Raw genomic sequence first — 11,333 nt, 5'->3', positions numbered from 1 at the left:
AAGGAAACAGGAACTCATTAAGATCAGGTGTGGCCAATTAGTGGGCGTGGCCAAAACACCTGAACACACTTAACAAGATAGAGGATAGAGAGAGTTTTGTTGATGCTGAGAACGGAATGTATATGTTTTTAAATAACATTTTTTGAACGTTCCCTGAACATTATTAAAGTTTTCTTGTGGTTTTTATGGAAAGTTTTCTTTATATTTTTGGAACAATTTGAGAACATGACTTTAAATAGAACCATGAGGAAACCTGTAGGAAATGTTATGCTGAAGTACTGAAATTCCCACAGAAGAATGTTGTTTCTTAACTTTCTCAGAACTATTTGAGAACGTTCCCAATGTCAAACCAGTTGGAGAACGTTCCTAGAACATTACCCACATTTGAAATGAAATGTAACCACATTTGAACGTTTAGGAAACGTTCTGTTAAAGTAATGAAATACCAAGTAAATAAAGAGAGAGAGACAGACAGTGAGAGAGAGAGAGAGAGAGAGAGACAGAGAGAGAGAGAGAGAGAGAGAGAGAGAGACAGAGAGAGAGAGAGACACAGAGAGAGAGAGAGAGAGAGAGAGAGAGAGAGAGAGAGAGAGAGAGAGAGAGAGAGAGAGAGAGAGAGAGAGAGAGGGGCGAGATCCTCGTTTCTATCTCCTCATAATAAAAATAAAACTCGAACTCTTACGTTTTCAGAACACTGAGATTTGGCATGGGTCCTCAGATCCTCAAAAAGCCCTGACTGGTTGCATCACCGCCTGGTATGGCAACTGCTCGGCCTCCGACCGCAAGGCACTACAGAGGGTAGTGCGTACGGCCCAGTACATCACTGGGGCCAAGCTTCCTGCCATCCAGGACCGCTATACCAGGCGGTGTCAGAGGAAGGCCCCAAAAAAATGTGTCAAAGACTCCAGCCACCCTAGTCATAGACTGTTCTCTCTGCTACCGCATGGCAAGCGGTACCGGAGTGCCAAGTCTAGGTCCAAAAGACTTCTCAACAGCTTCTACCCCCAAGCCATAAGACTCCTGAACAGCTAATCATGGCTACCCGGACTATTTGCACTGCCCCCCCACCCCCACCCCATCTATTTACGCTGCTGCTACTCTGTTAATTATTTATGCATAGTCACTTTAACTCTACCCACATGTACATATTACCTCAACTACCTCAACTAGCCGGTGCCCCCGCACATTGACTCTGCACCGGTACCCCCCCTGTATATATAGCCTCCCTACTGTTATTTTATTTTACTTCTGCTCTTTTTTTCTCAACACTTTTTTGTTGTTGTTGTTTTATTTTACTTTTTTATGAGAAAAAAAATACATTGTTGGTTAAGGGCTGTAAGTAAGCATTTCACGGTAATGTCTACACCTGTTGTATTCGGCGCATGTGGCAAATAATATTTGATTTGATTTGATAGGACACTGGTTTTTTAGACCTTATCAGTATTCCACATCACAAAGAACAAATAATGTGCCAGAAGTTGGGAATTTCTCCAAGTTGATTTTCTACATAATCTGAATTCTCAGACTCACTCATGGGGATAATTCATCAGCTTTTTTGATAAGCACATATTGTACATAACTTGTTAAATATGCATGAAGGAAAATATTGATATCATGTACTTTAACCTACTTTTTAGGCAGATTTTGAAGTTGACGTTGGGAAAAACATGAAATTAATTTACAATTAATTTACAAACTGTTTCCTCTCATTTTTTCTAATAGTTTTTCAACTCAAATGTTTTTTTTCTTGCATAATCATAACTCATAGGTTTGAACACCAGTCCAGTCAGCCTGGTCTCATAGACTAGTAAACGTAAATACGGGACACTCAAATTAGTATGATGTGTTATATTTGGTTACATAAGACACAAGGTTACTTATGGAAAACATGTAACTAGAGTGGTTGGTCGGGGTGGATTGATGGGTGGGCGTATAATGGGAGTGGTTGGTCGGGGTGGATTGATGGGTGGGCGTATAATGGGAGTGGTTGGTCGGGGTGGATTGATGGGTGGGCGTATAATGGGAGTGGTTGGTCGGGGTGGATTGATGGGTGGGCGTATAATGGGAGTGGTTGGTCGGGGTGGATTGATGGGTGGGCGTATAATGGGAGTGGTTGGTCGGGGTGGATTGATGGGTGGGCGTATAATGGGAGTGGTTGGTCGGGGTGGATTGATGGGTGGGCGTATAATGGGAGTGGTTGGTCGGGGTGGATTGATGGGTGGGCGTATAATGGGAGTGGTTGGTCGGGGTGGATTGATGGGTGGGCGTATAATGGGAACCTCTAGCAACCAAAAGTTTGCGTGTTTGAATCTCATCATGGACAACTTTAGCAACTACTTGCTACTCTGTAGCTACTTTGCAACTACTTAGCTAGCATGTTAGCTAACCCTTCCCCTAACTCTAACCTTAACCTAACTCCTAACCCTATAGCTAACACACACCCTAAGGCCTAGCTCAGCTAACATTAGCCAGCTAGCTAACGTTAGCCTTAGCCACCTAGTCAACGTTAGCCACAACGAATTTGAATTCGTAACATAACATACGTTTTTCAGCAAATTCGTGAAATATTTGTACGAATTGCAATTTGCAACATATTGTAGGAATTGCAATTCATAACAGTAGAACAAGGCTCCTCAAAATACAACAAAGAGGCGTGGTCTTCTACTCCTCCTCCTCATGAATATACATGTCTGTCAGGGTTCTACCCGCCTCCTTCCGGAGTCCTTCAACCAGCTGCCGGTTTAGATGTGGACAGACAAGAGGACAGCAACCTGCATGGTTGACGTGTAGCTAAAGACTTTTCGCTGCAAGTAACTAAATGCATAGAAAAGGAATATAACGAGACGAACTAACTAGCAGAATTTGAGCAGACAGACGCAAAAGGAAGCATTTTTCCTCTGTGTTGCAAAGCTGTGGCTCGTTGGAGAAAGTCTTGTTCTTTACTCCGTGCATGTTTAAATTGGAGAATTGCATTGGTGCTGTGACTCGGCCAGACACCGTTTAGTTTCCAAGCGGAGCGGCAAGGCAAAACCAGAGGCATGATTTTGAGACTGGGCTCGGTTGGCGTTGCTGCTTTTTGCTTACATGCGTTATTGTTGTGGTTTCATGCAAAGGTATGTGGATTACTTTACCGTTGCATAGTGAGGGATATGATCAGAGGGCTACCGTGGACGCATTGATTCTTCAGTAGGCTACTTTTAATTTCGACTAGCTAAAACATCACGTTAGGAGTGGGAAATGTATAGCTAGAGTCTCGAAGTTCAATGGTTGTGTGGGTATTTATCAGTGTGGTTGGCTCGTTGCCTGCATTGATCCGGTGCAACCCCTCTTCACCAAGCCCGTTTTGAGTTTTGTTTTCGATAACTTTACGGCTCAATTCGTTTTTATATATATATATTATCCATAGTTTACAACTTTTGTAGAGGCGCTTGCACCAATGTTTCTGGAGTTTTGCTAGCTGACTATTTATCAGTGCATAATTTATCAGTTTGCTTAGCTGAGATTTTAACTCCACGATACGTACATCACATAATAACATCTCAATGGTATCGTGGAGCTGAGAATTCTCAGCTACAGTTTTTGCTTTTATAGTTTTCTGCAAAGTAAGCTGAGCAGGATGCCTGGGCCGGCAACATGATCACTCTCAATGTCCAGCGGTTTCACCGTTTGTTCGTTCTGCTTTACCGACAGGTGGCGGAGGGAACGGGTCAGTTCGAGTTGGAAATCTTATCGATGAACAACCAGAACCGGGAGCTTCTTAACTTGCTGTGTTGTGACGGTTCACGGAACGGCGGGGATCGGAAATGCAGGATGGATGAGTGTGATACGTATTTTAAAGTGTGTTTGAAGGAATACCAGTCGCGGGTCTCGGCTGCGGGACCTTGTAGCTTCGGGTCCGGATCTACGCCTGTCCTGGGAGCGAATGGATTTTCTTTGAAGAGCTCGGCGAGGAATGAAAGATCCAGGATTGTTTTGCCGTTCAGTTTTGCCTGGCCAGTAAGTAGCTATCTTATAACTCTTCTGTGACCTAAACTCATTAGGCTAGACTGTTAAAACAGGCTAACCACTCTCTCAATGATTAACCATAATCATTTTTGGTGAGAAAAAAAAAAACAATTACGAAAAGGATTGCTTGTCGCAAGGTGCTAGGTGGTGTTAACCTTGGCACGGTTGTATTTGCAATGATACTGCCAATCAATCACTTGTCTAGTCCAGCAAGAAGAAAAAATAGAGAATGAATAATGTTGCATATTGTCTGTCAACCTACCTACAATAAAGTCATTTGACATCGGGGACCTCCATGGCGTCCTCATTAGCTAATTGACCAGACCACAGGTGTGAAATTGTCATAATCCACAATTTCAATTATGCCAGTCATTATGCTAGAAATATGGATTATTGTGGACATAGGAAGAAGTTTCCCATTTTTTTTTATTGATTTATTCATTGGGAGCATTCTGTTTCCAATAACATCTGGCAGATGTGGCCCCATGGAGTTCCGTTATTCAGCTGGCCCCACGTTGTCAGAGGACTCCACCCTTTATTCAGCTGGCTCCAAGTGGTCCTCTGTAGCTCAATTGGTAGAGCATGGCGCTTGTAACGCCAGGGTAGTGGGTTCGATCCCCGGGACCATCCATACGTAAAAATGTATGTTCACATGACTGTAAGTTGCTTTGGATAAAAGCGTCTGCTAAATGGCATATTATACTCTGCTCCAAAAAATTAAGGGAACACTTAAACAACACAATGTAACTCCAAGTCAATCACACTTCTGTGAAATCAAACTGTCCACTTAGGAAGCAACACTGATTGACAATACATTTCACATGCTGTTGTGCAAATGGAATAGACAACAGGTGGAAATTATAGGCAATTAGCAAGACACCCCCAATAAAGGACTGGTTTTGCAGGTGGTGATCACAGACCACTTCTCAGTTCCTATGCTTCCTGGCTGATGTTTTGGTCACTTTTGAATGCTGGCGGTGCTTTCACTCTAGTGGTAGCATGAGACGGAGTCTAGAACCCACACAAGTGGCTCAGGTAGTGCAGCTCATCCAGGATGGCACATCAATGCGAGCTGTGGCAAGAAGGTTTGCTGTGTCTGTCAGCGTAGTGTCCAGAGCATGGAGGCGCTACCAAGAGACAGGCCAGTATATCAGGAGACGTGGAGGAGGCCGTAGGAGGGCAACAACCCAGCAGCAGGACCGCTACCTCCGCCTTTGTGCAAGGAGGAGCAGGAGGAGCACTGCCAGAGCCCTGCAAAATGACCTCCAGCAGGCCACAAATGTGCATGTGTCTGCTCAAACGGTCAGAAACAGACTCCATGAGGGTGATATGAGGGCCCGACTTCCACAGGTGGGGGTTGTGCTTACAGCCCAACACCGTGCAGGACGTTTGGCATTTGCCAGAGAACACCAAGATTGGCAAATTCGCCACTGGCGCCCTGTGCTCTTCACAGATGTAAGCAGGTTCACACTGAGCACATGTGACAGACGTGACAGAGTCTGGAGACGCCGTGGAGAACGTTCTGCTGCCTGCAACATCCTCCAGCATGACCGGTTTGGCGGTGGGTCAGTCATGGTGTGGGGTGGCATTTCTTTGGGGGGCCACACAGCCCTCCATGTGCTCGCCAGAGGTAGCCTGACTGCCATTAGGTACCGAGATGAGATCCTCAGACCCCTTGTGAGACCATATGCTGGTGCGGTTGGCCCTGGGTTCCTCCTAATGCAAGACAATGCTAGACCTCATGTGGCTGGATTGTGTCAGCAGTTCCTGCAAGAGGAAGGCATTGATGCTATGGACTGGCCCGCCCGTTCCCCAGACCTGAATCAAATTGAGCACATCTGGGACATCATGTCTCGCTCCATCCACCAACGCCACATTGCACCACAGACTGTCCAGGAGTTGGCGGATGCTTTAGTCCAGGTCTGGGAGGAGATCCCTCAGGAGACCAACCGCCACCTCATCAGGAGCATGCCCAGGCGTTGTAGGGAGGTCATACAGGCACTTGGAGGCCACACACACTACTGAGCCTCATTTTGACTTGTTTTAAGGACATTACATCAAAGTGGGATCAGCCTGTAGTGTGGTTTTCCACTTTAATTTTGAGGGTGACTCCAAATCCAGACCTCCATGGGTTGATACATTTGATTTCCATTGATAATTTTTGTGTGATTTTGTTGTCAGCACATTCAACTATGTAAAGAAAAAAGTATTTAATAAGATTATTTCATTCATTCAGATCTAAGATGTGTTATTTTAGTGTTCCCTTTATTTTTTTGAGCAGTGTGTATATATATACAGTGGGGAAAAAAAGTATTTAGTCAGCCACCAATTGTGAAAGTTCTCCCACTTAAAAAGATGAGAGAGGCCTGTAATTTTCATCATAGGTTCACGTCAACTATGACAGGCAAAATGAGAAAAAAAAATCCAGAAAATCACATTGTAGGATTTTTTATGAATTTATTTGCAAATTATGGTGGAAAATAAGTATTTGGTCAATAACAAAAGTTTCTCAATACTTTGTTATATACCCTTTGTTGGCAATGACACAGGTCAAACGTTTTCTGTAAGTCTTCACAAGGTTTTCACACACTGTTACTGGTATTTTGTCCCATTCCTCCATGCAGATCTCCTCTAGAGCAGTGATGTTTTGGGGCTGTCGCTGGGCAACATGGACTTTCAACTCCCTCCAAAGATTTTCTATGGGGTTGAGATCTGGAGACTGGCTAGGCCACTCCAGGACCTTGAAATGCTTCTTACGAAGCCACTTCTTCGTTGCCCGGGCGGTGTGTTTGGGATCATTGTCATGCTGAAAGACCCAGCCACGTTTCATCTTCAATGCCCTTGCTGATGGAAGGAGGTTTTCACTCAAAATCTCACGAAACATGGCCCCATTAATTCTTTCCTTTACACGGATCAGTCGTCCTGGTCCCTTTGCAGAAAACAAGCCCCAAAGCATGATGTTTCCACCCCCATGCTTCACAGTAGGTATGGTGTTCTTTGGATGCAACTCAGCATTCTTTGTCCTCCAAACATGATGAGTTGAGTTTTTACCAAAAAGTTCTATTTTGGTTTCATCTGACCATATGACATTCTCCCAGTCCTCTTCTGGATCATCCAAATGCACTCTAGCAAACTTCAGACGGGCCTGGACATGTACTGGCTTAAGCAGGGGGACACGTCTTGCACTCCAGGATTTGAGTCCCTGGCGGCGTAGTGTGTTACTGATGGTAGGCTTTGGTACTTTGGTCCCAGCTCTCTGCAGGTCATTCACTAGGTCCCCCCCTGTGGTTCTTGGTTTTTTGCTCACCGTTCTTGTGATCATTTTGACCCCACGGGGTGAGATCTTGCGTGGAGCCCCAGATCGAGGGAGATTATCAGTGGTCTTGTATGTCTTCCATTTCCTAATAATTGCTCCCACAGTTGATTTCTTCAAACCAAGCTGCTTACCTATTGCAGATTCAGTCTTCCCAGCCTGGTGCAGGTCTACAATTTAGTTTCTGGTGTCCTTTGACAGCTCTTTGGTCTTGGCCATAGTGGAGTTTGGAGTGTGACTGATTGAGGTTGTGGACAGGTGTCTTTTATACTGATAACAAGTTCAAACAGGTGCCATTAATACAGGTAATGAGTGGAGGACAGAGGAGCCTCTTAAAGAAGAAGTTACAGGTCTGTGAGAGCCAGAAATCTTGCTTGTTTGTAGGTGACCAAATACTTATTTTCCACCATAAATTAGAAATAATTTAATAAAAAATCGTACAATGTGATTTTCTGGATTTTTTTTCCTCAATTTGTCTGTCATAGTTGACATGTACCTATGATGAAAATTACAGGCCTCTCATCTTTTTAAGTGGGAGAACTTGCACAATTGGTGGCTGACTAAATACTTTTTTCCCCCCACTGTATATATATTTGTTAAAAGAATATGTATGTATGTATGTATGTATGTATGTATAAAAAAAAAACATGGGGGATTGGAAGTGATGCAGACAATTACATTGATGGAAGTTACAATCTATCTGCAATATTAAACTGATCCATCCCCCAAAAACAAAACAAAAACACTTGTTGCGTTTATATTTTTGTTCAGTGTAGATATTGGCTGTTACTCAGTCAGCAGAATAAGTGTTTAGTGTTTTAGCTCAGAGCCCAGATTCCCAGAACAGTGGGTGCATCATCATTGGGTAGGCTACCTGCTGTTTCCACCTGAGAATTTAAACAGGTTTTAGAATTACTGAACACTGAACACTGAATGCTGATTGTAGCTACCTGGCTTCCCACACAATGTCTTTCTGCCATGTGTTAGAACAATGGCTTGATATTCAGTAAATTTAACCGTATGTAGCCATGGGTTAATATTGTCAGCCTATTGGGAACTACTATAATACTACTATAATAGGTAACTACTATAATACTACTATAATAGGGAACTACTATAATACTACTATAATAGGGAACTACTATAATACTACTATAATACTACTATAATAGGGAACTACTATAATACTAATATAATAGAGAACTACTATAATACTACTATAATACTACTGTAATAGGGAACTACTATAATACTACTATAATACTACTATAATACTACTATAATAGGGAACTACTATAATACTACTATAATAATACTATAATACTACTATAATACTACTATAATACTACTATAATAGGGAACTACTATAATACTACTATAATAGGGAACTACTATAATACTACTATAATAGGGAACTACTATAATACTACTATAATACTACTATAATAGGGAACTGCTATAATACTACTATAATACTACTATAATACTACTATAAACTACTATAATACTACTATAATAGGGAACTACTATAATACTACTATAATACTACTCTAATAGGGAACTACTATAATACTACTATAATAGGGAACTACTATAATACTACTATAATACTACTATAATAGGGAACTACTATAATAATACTATAATAGGGAACTACTATAATACTACTATAATACTACTATAATACTACTATAATACTACTATAATAGGGAACTACTATAATACTACTATAATACTACTATAATAGGGAACTACTATAATACTACTATAATAGGGAACTACTATAATACTACTATAATAGGGAACTATTAAAATAGGGAACTACTACAATACTACTATAATACTACTATAATACTACTATAATACTACTATAATAGGGAACTACTATAATACTACTATAATACTACTATAATAGGGAACTACTATAATACTACTATAATAGGGAACTACTATAATAGGGAACTACTAAAATAGGGAACTACTATAATACTACTATAATACTACTATAATAGGGAACTACTAAAATAGGGAACTACTATAATACTACTATAATAGGGAACTACTATAATACTACTATAATAGGGAACTACTATAATACTACTATAATACTACTATAATAGGTAACTACTATAATACTACTATAATAGGGAACTACTATAATACTACTATAATAGGGAACTACTATAATACTACTATAATAGGGAACTACTACAATACTACTATAATAGGGAACTACTATAATACTACTATAATACTACTATAATAGGGAACTACTATAATACTAATATAATAGAGAACTACTATAATACTACTATAATACTACTATAATAGGGAACTACTATAATAATACTATAATAATACTATAATACTACTATAATACTACTATAATAGGGAACTACTATAATACTACTATAATAGGGAACTACTATAATACTACTATAATAGGGAACTACTATAATACTACTATAATAGGGAACTACTATAATACTACTATAATACTACTATAAACTACTATAATACTACTATAATAGGGAACTACTATAATACTACTATAATACTACTCTAATAGGGAACTACTATAATACTACTATAATAGGGAACTACTATAATACTACTATAATACTACTATAATAGGGAACTACTATAATAATACTATAATAGGGAACTACTATAATACTACTATAATACTACTATAATAGGGAACTACTATAATACTACTATAATACTAATATAATAGGGAACTACTATAATACTACTATAATAGGGAACTACTATAATACTACTATAATAGGGAACTACTAAAATAGGGAACTACTACAATACTACTATAATACTACTATAATAGGGAACTACTATAATATTACTATAATACTACTATAATACTACTATAATAGGGAACTACTATAATACTACTATAATAGGGAACTACTAAAATAGGGAACTACTATAATACTACTATAATACTACTATAATAGGGAACTACTAAAATAGGGAACTACTATAATACTACTATAATAGGGAACTACTATAATACTACTATAATAGGGAACTACTATAATACTACTATAATACTACTATAATAGGTAACTACTATAATACTACTATAATAGGGAACTACTATAATACTACTATAATAGGGAACTACTATAATACTACTATAATACTACTATAATACTACTATAATAGGGAACTACTATAATACTACTATAATACTACTATAATAGGGAACTACTATAATACTACTATAATACTACTATAATACTACTCTAATAGGGAACTACTATAATACTACTATAATAGGGAACTACTATAATACTACTATAATACTACTATAATAGGGAACTACTATAATACTACTATAATAGGGAACTACTAAAATAGGGAACTACTACAATACTACTATAATAGGGAACTACTATAATACTACTATAATAGGGAACTACTAAAATAGGGAACTACTATAATACTACTATAATAGGGAACTACTATAATACTACTATAATACTACTATAATAGGGAACTACTATAATACTACTATAATAGGGAACTACTATAATACTACTATAATAGGGAACTACTATAATATTACTATAATAGGGAACTACTATAATACTACTATAATACTACTATAATAGGGAACTACTGTAATACTACTATAATACTACTATAATAGGGAACTACTATAATACTACTAATAATAGGGAACTACTATAATACTACTATAAACTACTATAATACTACTATAATAGGGAACTACTAAAAAAAGGAACTACTATAATACTACTATAATCGGGAACTACTATAATACTACTATAATACTACTATAATAGGGAACTACTAAAATAGGGAACTACTATAATACTACTATAATAGGGAACTACTATAATACTACTATAATAGGGAACTACTATAATACTACTATAATACTACTATAATAGGTAACTACTATAATACTACTATAATAGGTAACTACTATAATACTACTATAATAGGGAACTACTATATACTACTATAA

At 38.8% G+C, this 11,333-nt stretch overlaps 1 pseudogene across 1 annotated transcript in view; it reads left to right on the top strand.

Moving 5' to 3' along the window:
- The first annotated feature begins 2,749 nt into the window (after nt 1–2,749).
- LOC311114472 (protein jagged-1b-like) overlaps nt 2,750–11,333 on the top strand; it is a 100,275-nt pseudogene continuing 91,691 nt past the window's right edge. The window contains exons 1-2 of the transcript in view: nt 2,750–3,113; nt 3,691–3,996. The product of the transcript in view is annotated as a protein jagged-1b-like (transcript). The remainder of the gene's footprint in view (nt 3,114–3,690; nt 3,997–11,333) is intronic.

This window comes from Coregonus lavaretus (assembly GCF_964263955.1).
Source record: "Coregonus lavaretus genome assembly, contig: HAP1_SCAFFOLD_737, whole genome shotgun sequence".
Taxonomy (NCBI): domain Eukaryota; kingdom Metazoa; phylum Chordata; class Actinopteri; order Salmoniformes; family Salmonidae; genus Coregonus; species Coregonus lavaretus.
The sequence above is the reverse complement of the archived record's forward strand: the minus strand, read 5'-3'. Positions and strand labels throughout refer to the sequence as shown.